Genomic DNA, 13,171 nt, shown 5'->3' with positions numbered 1-13,171 from the left:
GTCTTGAAGAGGGATATTTTGGAAATGATCAGGTAAACAGCCAACTTAACCCCCAATAAAACATAAATGCATATTGTGTATATAAATGTATATATGCTATCTATCTACCTATCTATCAGTCTATCTCTATATATTTTACCCTTTTCTAGTAACTTGTCAATTATTGCCCACCTATTCCACTCTCTTTTCTGAGATAGCTCCAGTTAATCAGATGCTGATTGGGGATTCTAGAATACACTTGCTGATGATTATGTGTTATTTTAACAGGAGAATGACAATAATTTCCTGTAATGCCACTTGTTAAGGTAATTATGCTGTAATTGCCTTATCAAGGTGTCATAGAGGAGAGAGGAGAAACTCTGAGATTTCACAGCTGCTGTCATGCTTTGATAAAGTGCTATCTTGAAAATATATTATCAGTCGTCAAGCTAAATTTCTACCAGTTGTTTTAAATCAGAAAAATTGGTCTCGGGTGGGGCATATGACCTCTGCATTTGATATTTCTCATTCTGGTAATTAGGGAGGATGGATTACCTTTGTTTTAAGGCATAAACCTAACAACATTCGCATAGATAGAGGCAAATAAATGCAGGTTCATTAAAGTGTCTTTGGGAGTTTTAAAGGTGGGAAACTACTTCCTATAAAAAGATAGATTTCAAATTGCAATCTGGGTTTTAGAGCAGATGTGGCTACAGTTATTTGGATAGTGTCTCTGCTGGAGAGACTGGAAAGGGAAGCAAAATAGAGGATGTGACAGGTCAAAAGTGGCAGTCTGATAGATCTTATAAACATGTTTTTTTTAATTAAAACCATAAAAACAACTTTTAATAAGACCACTCAATTCAGATTTACTGAGATCTACTTAGCAAAATTGCCAAGATCTGCTCAACAGGAACAAAAAAAACTTTAGCTCTCTTGCTGCTTGGTCAGAAATACAGGAAAACCAGCAAGACTGTGGGAGACATCATGTGTCTGGAATCAAGGCAAAATCCAAGTAAAATGTACTCACTGACTGAATTCAGAGCAGACTTTGTCATTTGCACTGTCTAGCTTTATAATGGTATCTAAAGTGAATTTTTGCAGACTCTGTTTAATCATTCAACACTGTGTTGGAAAATGTAAATAATGCCTGTAGAATACACCCATTATGCGACTGAATCTGCACTGCCAGCCATTCATGCTGTCACTTATAGTCATGCCAATCTAGCCCAGGTCGAAGAAGCTACTACTTCACCTTGTGACAACTGGCTGTCCTTTACAATGATAAGGTCACAAATGGTGGAGATTCAGGTCCATGCAACCTAATCCTATACAGTATTTATTCCCACATCTGATGTCAGCAAGAATTAATAGTGCTGTGCACCTTACTGGATCTAGCCCGATTGTGTACTTTACAAGTGGCAAATAAATGTGCATATATTTTGTACATTTGCATCTGTTTCATAGCTTCATGGCAGCTGATGCAATATACCGTGGTAATGATGATATAAGCAATGCACAGATAGATATGCTAGCTTGATTAATGTCAGATTTGGCACTAAAGCACTTCCCCAATCAGAAAACTGAGAAACTAAATTTGGAGGGTGAAACATTTTTCTCCTATTCTTCCCAACACTTCTTTCCATCTCTCTGAACTATTCAGAGACATGCAGTTAACAGCATAATTTTCCAGGTGAAGGTTCCATGCAGAATATCTGCTTCAGTTCCCTGGATTATATAGTGCGCACTCCAGTAGAAGAAGCATCTCTGACAGTTTTAGCTCAAATTTATCAATCTGTTTGTCAGCTGAAGATGAGGGAAGAGGTGCATTTCTAACAGTGTGGCTGGGACAATTTACTGGACCCAGTAAAGGAATAGAATATCGTGGCCAAACTCATGAGGGCACTCCCTCAACTTGATAGCATTCTTCTATCTGCTTGTAACTAGCTAACTTCTGAATATTGAATTTAATCCTTATCAAAGTCTCAGAGAATTTCTGAGAATGGAAAAGTGACCATGAAGTTATAGTATTTGTGTTACCTAATGAAAGGAAGAAATGAAAGAAGGACAAGGAAGCAGCAGACTTCAGCATACTCGGGCAGAAATGCTCTTCTGGGAAGAGAGTTTGAGGATCAAAAGGTGATTCTGCATGTTTAATAAAAGGAACTAAAGGCACAAGAGCAATATATTCAGATGGATAAAAGAGACAGGAAAGCTAATGTCTGCCCCAAAGCTTTCTAAGTATCTCAAAGCATAAAGACATTTTACAAAAAGTAGAAGAAAAGACTCACAACCAAAACAAATATAAGGAAATAAAGAACCCAGATAGGAATAAAATAAAATGGATAAAATGGAAAATGGATTCTAGGTAACAAAAAAGTAAGCAGCAAAAACAAAAGGTTCTATAAAGGGCTAAAAATAAAAGTAAGATATTTCCATCATGCAACTGGCAAGGAAAGCAAATAGGGCATTTCACAGAGAAGACAGACGTATTCATAACTTTTTATACTTCAGTTCTCATAAATAAACAAATAAATAAAATTATGGCCTGATACTTAGTACATTTCTAAGAATGGGAATAAGGAAAGAACAGTTTAGAGAATGATTAGTTGAATTAAGTGTACTAAATTTAGTTTGGTTATGTCTGCTCTCAACCCCAGAAGAAATTGAAAACCTGAGCTATTCAATAACCCTTGAGCTATTAAACTTGAGAATGCACAAATAATGGGGGATAACCAAGTGGACTTCAGAAAGACAAATATAATAAAACAGGGATGGGGTTATCAGAACCTTCTGATGCCTAATAAGTCAGCTTAGCTTTCTGAAGCCTTCAGGAATACCAGAACAAAATGATTAAATGTGGATTTGTCAATATTAGCTGAAGTCAGATTTTAAAATGACCTAATGGTTAAAGTGAAGCAGTAGATGAGGTATATCTAAGCAAGATTTTCAATGCTGTACTGTATTATACACTCAGGACTAAACTAAAAATATACTAAGTACATGCACAACTGATTAAAAAAACTTCACTGCATATCTATTACAAATACAATATCAAACTGAAAGAATATTTTAAGAGGTCTCAGACTGATCTGTGATAAACCATGTTCCACTGGTTATTTTCAAAAATAAATTAGATAATGACATAGAGATTATATTTTCATACTCTCAGATTGTTCTCAGATGCACAATTAAAGGACAGGAGGCAATGGACACAAGCTGCAACAAAGAAAATTCTGATTAAATGTGAGGGAAATGTTATTGATGCTACAGGTGGTCAAATATTGGAAAACATTGCCCACCAAGGTAGTGGAATCTCCACCCCAGGATTTATTCAAAATTTGACTGCATGTGACCCTGAGAAACTTGATATAATGGTGAATATGGCCTTGGTTGAGTAGGAAGTTGGACCAGAGGTATTATTTTCCAACCTAAATTATTCTGTGATTCTACAGTCCTATCAAACTGTTGGAAGAAATACAAACACTTAATGCTGTAATTGAAAACAACCTTGATATATTGGCAGAATCATCCATGAGTGAGAAAAAAAACTCAGCAAAGGTGAGAGAAAATTACCTGCAGGAAGGAGAAAGCATGCAAATATTCATAATGGGAATAGCTTTCTAAACAGAAGTGTGGCAAAAGATTTGGAAAGAAAAAAAGAAAAGAAAAAAAAGAAAAATAAAGAAAAAAATGTTTTAGCTTATGATCTACATATAAGCAATGATGATGTGCTTTGAAAAAAAAAGAAGTTATGTTCCATTCTGGGTTGTGCTGCTTGCAAGACAAACGAACAAGCCAACAAACCAACAAACCCCAGCAGACCTTAGAAGTTAGCAGAAGGGCAGGAAGTTATGCACTCATGAGCAACAAGCACATGGACATTGGAAATGACTCTAGAAGGACTCTAGAAAAGATGGGAGTGTGGAGCAGCAGAGCTGCCGGGAGCTCCTTGCGCGAGCAGCATGCGGCGGGAAGGCCCGGGCAGCCCGCAGTGCTGCACAGCGGTGTCCACCCGCGCCAGCCTCGAGAGTAAAACTCTTCCCGCCTCAACTCACTGGCCAGTTAAACAAATGATAAAGGGACAAGTCTGGAGGGCAGAGATCAGGGAGGAAGGTCAACCTATGAACCTATGAAAATGCTGTGCTGTTAGGTTTTTTTCTCCTCTGTTTGCACAGTTCTCATTTGTTTGAATTATTAGTTATCGATTTATCTAAGGCACTCTCCTGGGTACGCGTGCGTGTCTCATTGACAGCATGTGTTTTAGCGAAAAATTTAAGGATGAAATGAGTTACACATTGTCACACACTGACACTTAAATGAACAAAAGTGCATTTCTAAGGAAGCACATTGCTGTACCGCAGTATTTATCCACTGATGGCGTTACTGATAGATATACTGCATTGCTACTACATTTCTGTTAAATGACATAAAGCCATCATTTGATATCATGATGTTGATTTGTTTCTCCTTTGCTTTTTGAATATTTGATGTCCCTCATATGTGTCAAAGCAGAAATTTCTGAGCTGTTTTTTTTTTAAAAAAACCACTCACTTTGCATTTACTTTGATGCTTTGAAGCTTCGCAAAAGTATTTCAAGTGTCAAAGGTTTTCAGAAGAGGGGATAGTGGTCCTGCTGGTTTTAAAACAGACAGCTAGAATGTAGATATTTTGCATCCAGAGGATAGAAGACCACTGGAATAGTCAGGTTCCTATAATCAGAATACCCTGACAAAAAACACCCCTTGGAGATATGTGCTGGTTTATAGTAGAACGATACTAAAAATACACAGTATCCCAAAGAGGACTACTAACAAATACTGACAAGCCTTGGCCTTGTCTGAAGGAAAAACACGCAGTGATTCATTTCTGCAGGAAACCCTTCTTTGTGCTTTAACAGTGCTTGAACACTAATAAGATTTAACATCCCCTGCTCAGGAATAAATTGTTTTGATTTTTCTTTTTCAAAATCTGAGCGTATAGGAATATGGTTTAAAGCAGCCATTTTTTTCAGGACTTTACATAGTTTTGAGAGGGGCAGAAGGGGAATGGAGAGAAGGGAGATTTGTAACTCGGGTGTAACTAATGAAAGAAATACCATTTCCTCACATAGTCAAATTTTTATCTAATTTGCCTGGGGAGGGACTGACCGACCATCACTCTTCTCTCAGGACTATTAAAGAATGTAATAAATATAAAACCATGATTGCAAGCTATGCACATCTGTTTAACTAACTAAACAAAACACAAACTGAGCAGGGTTGAAAGTGTCTATAACAACAGAGCGTGTTGCCTGAGGCTCAATGAGCCTGTGTGAGCAAAACTGCAATGCTGACCTCCCAGAGTTTTAATGTCTTTTACTCCACCCTTGCAGTGAATAAAGGCATTTAATCACTTCTGGGAGGCTTCTCCACTTCCTGATAAAACTTTATTTTTCTGTTCTTTTGTATCTTTGTTCTAAAACCTTATTCAAAATTTACTAAACAATATAGAAAGCTTCTGGTTAGTCTTAAAAAATGGAAGATTCAAGAAACTGGAGTGGACACTGTCTGAAAACAATATTTTTATTGTTCATTATGGACAGGATTTGCAATAATAACTCTTAATTTGAAAGGTGGAGGTGTTGGTGCCCTCCTTCAGACATTTTAGAGATTCAAGATATTCACAGGCTTGCAAGCCTGGTATTTTATGGTTCCTCTTTGTACTAGTCCAGAAGAAAATCTTTTTATTATTTTACATATTGCACATCCTTTGATCAATTGGGAAAAAACAGAAAAAATGCTTGCTCAAATACACAGTTGCACAAGACTGTTGCTTTAAGTGGGATTGCATAGATATGAGTGGAAGTGCATATTTGCAGGCATGCTGCATCATGCAGTTGTGCTGAAGAGATTTAAAGCTATTTATAGTATAGAAGTAACTTGAAATGCAACTGTGTCAGAAACAGTATGCTATTCTACCAGAAATGTGTATGCTAGCAAGTTAAACCTTCCTGGGAAGATTCCCAGGTACTAAGGTGGGCTGGAAAGGCTCGTGTCCAGCCCACTATGCCTTTGAGCCCACATCCCGCAGCAGGAATGCTGCATGAAAATTTCCATGAAGGACATCTCCTGGGATGTTTGGATCTCCTGAACCATGCCCAGGAACTGTCTGGGACAGTGGTGGTTAGCATATGGCAAAACCATGCCAAAATATACGGAGATGTCATTGCAGAAATAAAAACTGCAGGTTCTGCTAAGAACAACGACTTTGTTGGAGTCCAGAGCTAGAGATGTGAGGATTGTGCACATCACTTGTTTGTTTAGCCCCCATATAAATATTCCTTCTTTCATTCATTTATTTGTTTAAAATCTTGGTTTAAATATTTAAAGACATAAGAAGTCACTGATGTAAAATATGCTCTCCAATATTTCAAGTACTCTCCAGTATTTCTCCATGACTAGTAAAATTAGAAGAAGAAAAGCTTGAATGAGGAAGAAACTCATTTTTCTGTCAAATAGCATAGGGAAATGAATTCCTGACTTTATTTTATTGTGTTTTGAAGATATCTGTCATGAATATTCCTCTCAGACAGCTTTTTGTGACTCCTGCTCTCTCTCAAGATTTGGTTTGATCATCCTACACCTTAACCTGCCTGTCCTACATGTGTACCTACACCCATGCTGGTTAAAGTAGATTAAGAGAAGATAAAGACTTTAAAGAGTTTTGATTTGCACTCTCTGAAAAAATGATGGTATTTTGATACCAAAGATATTCAACCTACTTCTTGCTGTCTTCCATTATTGTCCTGTCTCTTCTGAGGCAGCAGATAGTAAAAGGATAACAAGGTTGCCCCCACTCCCCAACCTCCCCAAGATTTTCTCCTTTTCATACGTGTAGGGCCTGACACAATGCGGCATAAATTCTCTCTTTTTTTTTTTTTGTCATGGAAGATGGCATCCATGTTTAATTGCCTAACTGTTACGCCACTGAGAATTATCTTCAGATTAAACTACAGCTGGGATTTCCACATCTTTTTCTATACTTTGTGTCCCAGCTTTGGGAATGCAGCGGTGCCTTTGCAGGACAGAAAGTTACTCTTATTACCGCCTGGTTCTCTGGTCTGGGTGATAAACTGTTTGTGTCTCAGTAACATTATAGTGTTGTTTAATTGGGACAGAAGGACTCACTAGCAGAAACTGTCTGGACTTTAAACTTGCCCACAGTGAGCTACAAGACCAGTTTTCAGGTCAGAGTTAGCTGAATGGTGGTTCAGGCTAGGACAAAGGGTGACTCTTTCATGTTATCTCCTGAAAAGAAAATGCTCTTTTCATCTTTTCTTTACTTGTATTCTCATTGCTTATTTATTAAATAACCCCACAGCTTTGTGTTATAAACTATGCTTAGCTTTGGGGGATTACACATGATTTGTTGTTTGTCACCTCAGATTCAACAGCAGAGACTACTGTTAAAAATGTCATCTTGCTGTGTTTATTTTTCCTTAAATGAATGAGGCTACAATGGTGGGGCACACGCCAGCTCAGACCTGGAGAACGAATCCTGCCCAGACAGAGCTCCTTAGGTTGTTACAGTTCTTGAAGTCAACAGAGCTCCTAGAGGGACACAGATGCATTCTCACATAATTAATTTCACTTCTTCATCTCTTGTAGTGAGAGGAAACATGCATACTGTTTGTGACTGCCAGAAATGTATTTATTATCTAGATGTTTTGCTGTCTTTATTGACATCTTTGTTTCATTTTTTCATGAGTTGGAGCTTTGTAAATACTGTGGTGGAGGCACAGTTATTTGACATTTTTTTTTTTTTAAAGAAGAATCATATTTTTAAGAATCTTCTGTGCAATTTCCTACTTTTGTTACATCAGTGAGGGCATATTCTAATAAAAGCACAACATAGCTGGGAAAATATAATAGAAAGTGTTATATTTATCTACTTTTCCTCACTCTTTCTTCATCAAAAAATTGATCCCTAATGAAAACATCACCAGAATTTCAGACTCTCATGAAAAGGTAAACAAAGTACGTGTCTAATAAACATATTAAATTAAAGCCATCAGCTAAGTTTGTCAGGCAAAAAGAAAAAAAACCCTCAAAGAGAGTAATGAGTTCCTATGTGCAGAGGATCTTTCTCATTACTGCAGGAATCCTGCTCTGCTGTTACTGCTCAGACTAAGCCCAGAGTGAGGGCTTTCAGATCACCACTGTGGATTTAAGAACCTAAAGCGGAAGTTAATAGAGACTTGGAGAATAACTGAAGATCTTAATCTAAAAGCAGAACTGGGGTTCTCTGGTTTGAAAGCAGAGCGTTATATTTCAACTAGCTATTCCACATTTCATTTTAGACAAAATCAATCAAAGTTTTCTTATTGAATGTCTTTTATTTCTCATTGCATATGTTACCATGTGTTCAACTCTTAGCTGAGTAACCCTGTGAGCAAATCCTGTGAAGTATCCTGTGATACCTCACCAAAAGGGGTCAACACATTCTGTTTACAAAGACCTATTTTTTTAGCTTCCAGAAACATTGACACCTTATGCTGTAATTGCATTAAAATATTTGAAACTGCCTCATGCTGCCTGTGAGTTCCCAGAACTTTGTTTCCTTTTCTTCCCACTGTTACTTTCGCAAGATACTTAACCTTGCTTTGCATGGAGTTACGGCATCATGAAAACGGATCTGGACAAATTACACAACCAAAGCAAGAGAAACTGCAAGAACTGGGGTCATTCTAGCCGGTCTCATTTTCCTTTTACTTCTGGGAAAAGGTTAATAGCCACAAGCTTGTTTTGCTTTTACTTCTGCCTTCCATGTCTAGTTCTCATACAATAGAGATTTCTTAAATGTTTCACAAATCCTTGTCCTGAAAATAACTCTTGCATAACGAAATGACAAAATCTACATGCTCTGTGCTTCAGATTTTGTTAAAGAACAAGGTTATGTTGAGCAACTCTAGCGATTAAATGATGAAAAAGATTATTTATTTGAATTGCTATTGCACCTAGTAATACCAATCTAGGCTCCTCACACAAGACACTAAAAAGACACTCCTTGCCCTCGGGATTTTGACAAGACATAACTGAAAGAAGTAAAGCAAGGAGGAAATTGAAAAGCAAGTAGCAGAAGAGCAAGTAAATTACCTTACAATGGAAATACGCTGCCACAGTCAAAATTTTTGAAAAGAGAGCTTTTCATAGATTTTTTTCTTTTTTTTTTCCCTGAGGGAAGAGATATGCACATTACATGTTCAAATTGTTCATTGCGTTCTAGTTGTTCCTTAATTTTTTTTTTTATATATATCATCTGGCTTATAACTAGATTCAAATTTAGTCCTTATGTTGGCCTCTGGACAGTGTTTTCTGAGCATGAAAACACCCATGGTGCTCAAAGTACAACTGACTTTTTTATGGCTCAAGATGAGAAGCTGGTCCATTTTGTCAATGGAATTGCAAAAACTAGCTTAAATTTCTCTCTGTGGCATTTGTGTGTTTGCCAGGTGTGAGGTAAAATTTTGTACTGCAGTTAACTAAATCTGTCCTCCAAATAAACCTGTGGCTTGTTGAAGTTAAATAAACTTTTAGAAAAGGTTTCTCCTATTGAACAAAAAAATCCAGAGATATCTGAAAGTTCTTCCTAGACCGTTGTAGTTAATCTCACTTCTGAGGAAGAACAAACAACATTGAAAAAAATCTGTTTAGTTTATTCATAAAGAAAAAAAAATCTACTTCCACCCACAAAATAAAATAAACAAATATAACAAATTTTCAAATGCTTGCTACTGGAGACCTGTTTCATTAGTAAATGTTCCATCTTGTTAATGTGTATGGGTATTTTAATTGTTCAGAAGAAATGAAGGGGAACTGCTTACTAAAGGAGGTGTCTCTTTCTTCACTTGTATAATTTTTCAGCAGCTCTATATGTAATTAGAGACTGCTGATGCAGTGATTATTGAGAAACAAAAGAAGCTTGATTGCTGCACTATTATACATTGAATGAGGGGGAAATAATTTTCCTTGATTGAATTTACTAATAAATATTTAATGAAATATTCTGTCCTAACATACTTAAACAATATACTATGCGGGGGGTGGTAAGTGTTAAGCAGAGCAATTTTAAACCGTACACCATTTTTTTATTTAATTGGATGTCAGTCTCATGTCATAAGTTCTTTACTATGAAGAAACATGTCTCCTTGTATTCCAGCTCATACTTTATGATTTGTGGATTTCCAGTCTTAGGGTTTTTTTTAGCATCCTGTTTGCTGTAACTTTTCTTCTCTATTTATGAGAAAGCCAAACACAAAATGGTTCACTTTTTTTTAAAAAATTAAGTGCTTCCTTTTTTTTAACATTCTAATATTATCTCCCTGAACCAATGATTTATTAGATAAAAGCAGGCAAAAAAATAAAGGTTCAGTTACTGAAGATTTAGTTTAACACAATCCTTAATTATGTGTTCATCTCTGACTTTGTAGGTTGTAAGCAAATCGAATGTCAGATCAAATAAAAGACTTCATTATGGTGCTTTAGTTTTAGATTATTAACCTCCAAAGTAGGATCCAAGCCCAAGCTTGGGTTCCTTGTGAAATGCGTGGGAAGATGTAACCCTTCTGTTGGCAATCCAAGATTTGACCCAATTGACCCAAATTGAAAAGCACCTGTCTAGAGTAGGAGACACAAAGTACAGTAGTGGTGTAAATGGCCTCCTGCCCCTGTCAGAGACCTGCACAAAGGACTACAAGGAGGTGTCATCATCTATTCATGGGCAAGGGTCTTCAATAAATTCCTATCAGCAGTACTACAAAGACCATCGCTATTTTTCCCTGAAGAAATCTGTGAAATAATCTTCCCTTTTTGTGGTGATCTAGTCGAACAGATAAAGAGGGAGAGATTCAGATTTGTTTCCTGCCTCAGTCTGCATGACTTCAGGTTCACCTCTCCCCCAGAACTGCCTTAACCATCAGGCTGTAGATGTGGCTGAGGGAGTCCCTGCGCACTTCTAATTGAAGACAAGCCCTTAACTATTAAAGAACAAAAGATTCCTGGTGCTGAAAAAAACAGAGAAAGAGTTTGAGTCTTCTACTGAGCACTTAAACCACTGAGGAGCTGGCGGGGGCACTGAATCCGTAGCTCTGTCTCCTGGGGCAAGCGCTGCAAACCGGGGCTCAGGGCTGCTCTCCTGGAAACCAGCCTGAAACCCGGCTGCACAAAGGTGCGGGGTGGTCTACCACAGATCCGGGGGGCTGTCGGCAGTCCGCTGCTCCAAAAACACTCCACCGGGCACTGCCACGACTGCCACCTCTCCTTTCTCTTTTGGGTGGGTTTTAAGTAGAAAACAACTACATCTGTATTTTGAAAAGGGTTTATTCCTGTCCTTTGTTAAGGCAAAAGTTCCCCCTTTAATGTACGTCAGTTTTATCAGTCTTGATTATTTAAAAAGCATTTTTTCTCTTTCCATCTTTATGGGATCCTTTTCAGCAAGCATAAATAAGTCTAAAATGTATTTGGTGTGAATTCAGATGAAATTAGTACAGTTTTTTCAAAGACCTGATGCACTTGACAACCTTGCTCTGTATTTACAAGCAAAGCATATATACATATATATACCTGTGGCATGAGTGGCAAGACTTGGATCATCTTCCTATTGTATAGGAAAGTCACCATGTGAAAATTACTTTCTTTAATTTCACACATAAGTGTATCTCTCTGAGAGGAATAAAGAGACATAAAGCAAAGTCTCCCAATGCAACAAAGAATTAAAAAAAAAATAATAATTTAAACGATCACATTGGCCTTTAAAAGGCTGGGCAAGGCTATGTTTTAACACACACAAAACCTGAACCCCAGAATTCTCTTATTTCTTTCCTGTTATCCAAAAACATGCTCCTGCATACCTTTTTTTTCTTCAAATCCGTATCCTACAGTTCTCCTTATATAATATGTTGGCATAAGTATCTACATCTACGCACGCACGCACACACACGCATACACACACACACACTCTCACCCACAAACATACATGCCTTCTAGGTCACTATATTTAAATATCTTCTCTAGAATCTCTCTTCTTAGAAAATAGATCTTACTATTAGTTTTCTGGACGTTTTCTGTCTCTGAAGTGTCAAACATTCCTAAAAATGCTAGTGATTCAACAGTTTAATCTTGTATGCTACCTGCAAATGTGGCCAAGCATTACACAGACTTTTTCTTTAAATGTTTACAAATATTTTGATTTCAGTATTCTGTTTACAGTGGTCTGCTGCTTTTTGACCCTACTGGTTTTAGTGTCCACAGACAGCTTGTCCTTTGAATGTAAGAATTGTAAAGAAATAACCTTTCGTTAGACTATTTGATAAAGAAGAGAAAAACAAACAAGCTTTTGAGCATCAAACCTTGTGCCACTATTTTTCCTCAGCCATCACAATTAAAGCCATTTAACTTTCTGGACTTTTATTGATATGTTCTTTTCCAAAAATAGATACAAAAACATGAAGCCACTCATCACCATTTCTTAAAAAAAAAAAAAAAATTCCTTGTTTTTCTACTAATGTGCCCATCAATTTTCCCATATTTAAATTCTCTCATGTTTTGAGAATCAGTTATCTTTTCTCTTAATATTTTTAGTCAACTGGGTTTCACTTCTTGTTTCTAAAATCAAAGCTTGACCTATCTGTTTCTTGTTATGGCAATGAAGCAAGGACTTTTAGCCAGTAATCTTCTATTAATTGATAAAGTAAATGAGAAGAAAACTGGTTTTAAAGGTTGTATCTTTCTACAATCATTTTTTCTTTCTAAGGTACAAATTCAGTTTTGTGAGTAATTGATTTTTTGGTGATGTACTAACTTTTTTCAAATTCATCTAGAGATAGAGGAAGCATATGCTATAAGTAGACCTAAAAATATTCCTTTGAAAAATTTCAAAACTATTTCAAATTATGTAAAATTAATATCTTTTAGACTTTTGTAAATGTTTATTTTTTCACAATTTTTTTTAAGTTGTGAAATAATAAGTTGTTTTGAAAATATAAGAAAGAAATACTTGATTTAGAGGTGGATTTAAAAAAATGTTTCTATCCACAAACTTGTCACAGTTCTGAGGAGTGGCTGATCAGTCCTTCTGAGACTTTCTCACCCAAAACATTTAGTTGACAATATTCAATTACATTTAGAGCCTCTTTGGCCAAGCATCTGAAGTT

This window comes from Dromaius novaehollandiae, chromosome 2 (genome assembly GCF_036370855.1).
Source record: "Dromaius novaehollandiae isolate bDroNov1 chromosome 2, bDroNov1.hap1, whole genome shotgun sequence".
Classification (NCBI taxonomy): Eukaryota; Metazoa; Chordata; class Aves; order Casuariiformes; family Dromaiidae; genus Dromaius; species Dromaius novaehollandiae.
Note: the sequence above shows the minus strand (reverse complement) of the source record.